Raw genomic sequence first — 2,480 nt, 5'->3', positions numbered from 1 at the left:
TGGTTTTTTTTTTTTTTTTTTTGGTTTCCTCTTGCTTTCTGATTGACTTCAAGATTGCATCTAATCTTTTTATTTCATCTCTCATGAATGCAGCCTGCAATGTGTTGTGACAAGGAGCCAGACCTCCTATTAGCATATATTTATACCGTGCCTCACACAAAGTGGTGTTCGGGGATTATGAAACCAGGCTGGAGCTCTGAAGGCATATGAAGGCACCGCATTCACTCCTCCTCCCACAAGAGCACTTTATCCCAATTTGTCTGTCCCCAAATCCATGAGGAGGTGTAATTGTTTAAAGAGAGGGACCAGGTGGGGAAGCCAAAAGAGCAGTAGTGGAGTTAATGTGATGGAAGAATTATCAAATAGTTACAGGTACGGGAAGATCCAAGAGGTGGTCACTGTCGTTGGAGAGACCTTGGAAGAATTTTAAGGGCCTTTCTCTGAGGCAATTGAGAAAATGATCAAATTAGCCTAGTAAGGAAGAAACTGGAACATGAAATGTTCTGGGCAGAGATCTGGATCTGAAGATCTTGGTGAGAAGTGTTTATGATTTGTGGGATTCATAATATGAATTCATAGTGCCAGATGTCAGCAGATGAAGACAAGGACCAGAATTCTAAGACGGGTCCCTTCTGAGGTGATGTGAGAGACATGTTAGGTGATAGTTCTTCCTGTTCTATCTGCTTTTCCTTGGATACAAGTTAACAGAGCATACCCTGAACAACACTGATACATGCCTGCACATTCTTTGTTGTTTTACCTTTTAGTGGGATTTTCAGGGTCTCCAGGGTCCCACGGCTTATGAATTACTAGCTCTGTCCCTCATCAAATCTAGCCATCATCTGATACTCACATATAGGTTGGACCTCATTTTCACCACCCCACAGCACTTCTATTCTAAGCTTGTTTTTTTCTAGTTGCAGAAAGACAGGCTTTGTTTCCAACGAAAGAAATTTTGACCATTATTAAAAAGCAAAAGACAATTTGGGGGAAGGGTGGCCTTTTGAATGGTTTGTGTGCTGGGGAATTGGTCCAGAAGAGAGTGTTTTGCCTTTCTCAACCCCCTAATAGTTCTTGTCCCTTTAGAATGCTGAATCTCAGTGGCTTTTCTTGGATATTGTTGAGTCTTGAGAAAATTTTCATTATGATGTACATCCCCACAGCCTTGTATGCATAGTTCTTCTCTAATTTTCTGTGAGCCCTCTGGGGATAGGAATGGTGTCTCATTTATCCTTATCTTTTCATTGACTTTTGGTGTTTAATGCAGGTTTGAGCCATACAACATAGGCATCAAGACTCTGTACATGATTGAAAAATATGGTGTGTGTCTAAATAAAAATAATTTATTACATCAAAAGACACATCCTGTTAATCCTCCTCAAAATATACTCCCCTACCCCCAGCTTCTAATACAATTATCCTATTGTTAATGCCACTTTTTGAAACAGTTCTGGAAGTCCTCTTTCATGAGTGTCTTTTGTTATACTGTGGTGCTTGCCTTGATGACCTGAATCTATTTAAAGCATTTGCCTTTCATGGCCATTTTGACTTGAGAAGAGCCAGAAGTTGCACAGTGCCAGATCTGAATAAAGTGTGTGAGGCCACAATGTAATGTTTGTATGAACCTGCTTTTCAAATGGATAGCACGTGGCAGCAACATTCACTACCCTCCCACCATAAGCCTTTAAGTCAAACCCATAAGATTTGGAATGCCAAGAGTATGCCTACTCAAAAGCAAATCTTATACTTTAATAATAAAAAATCACAAACGTAGAGAGGCACTCACTTTCCCTTTATTACATTAGCAAATACTGAGAAGAGCAATTAAAAAATAGACTTTAAACAAAATAAGAAACAATGGTTTCTTATGCCAGCTACATGTTGGAACTATCTGTGGAAGTTTTAAAAAATATTTAAATCCAAGCTTTACTTTTGAAGACAGTTGCAATGGTTGATCCAAGTGTTTGTTTTTATTTTACTTTTTAAAAATCTTTAGTGGTAGAGGATCGAGCCCAGTGCCTTATGCATGTTGGGCAAGCCCTCTACTACTAAGCTACACCCCCAGCCCAGGATCTATAATACCCTTAGGTAACTCTGCTGTTTCCTTCTGTTTGAGTCACTGATTTTAGTTGACTGGAGCACTTTGGGTTCTGTTGTTGATTGGGGGTAGGGGAGTTTTCCTTGCAGATTTACTAGCAGTAGCAAGGAGGTTGGCTTCAAGCTTTTTAGCTTTGTCTCAGGTCTTTCTTCCCCAGAAAGGAGTTGTCTTCTTTCTTCTTTTGTCCCAAATTTGGCTTCTTCCCTGGGGTCTCAGGAGGTGGCAAGGCTATTCCCTTATGCCTCAGGTGTATTGGACCAGGACTCTTTTTTGCAGACTTCTATCCTGTGGCATGTTCTTGCACCTTGACATTTACTTTCACTAGAGTCTCATCTATTCGTTTATCACTTTAACTTGGGTTTTTACTTTGCCAGTCTGTTTT

The sequence above is a fragment of the Fukomys damarensis genome, unplaced genomic scaffold (assembly GCF_012274545.1).
Source record: "Fukomys damarensis isolate Sample0158 unplaced genomic scaffold, DMR_v1.0_HiC HiC_scaffold_17, whole genome shotgun sequence".
Lineage (NCBI taxonomy): Eukaryota > Metazoa > Chordata > Mammalia > Rodentia > Bathyergidae > Fukomys > Fukomys damarensis.
The sequence above is the reverse complement of the archived record's forward strand: the minus strand, read 5'-3'. Positions refer to the sequence as shown.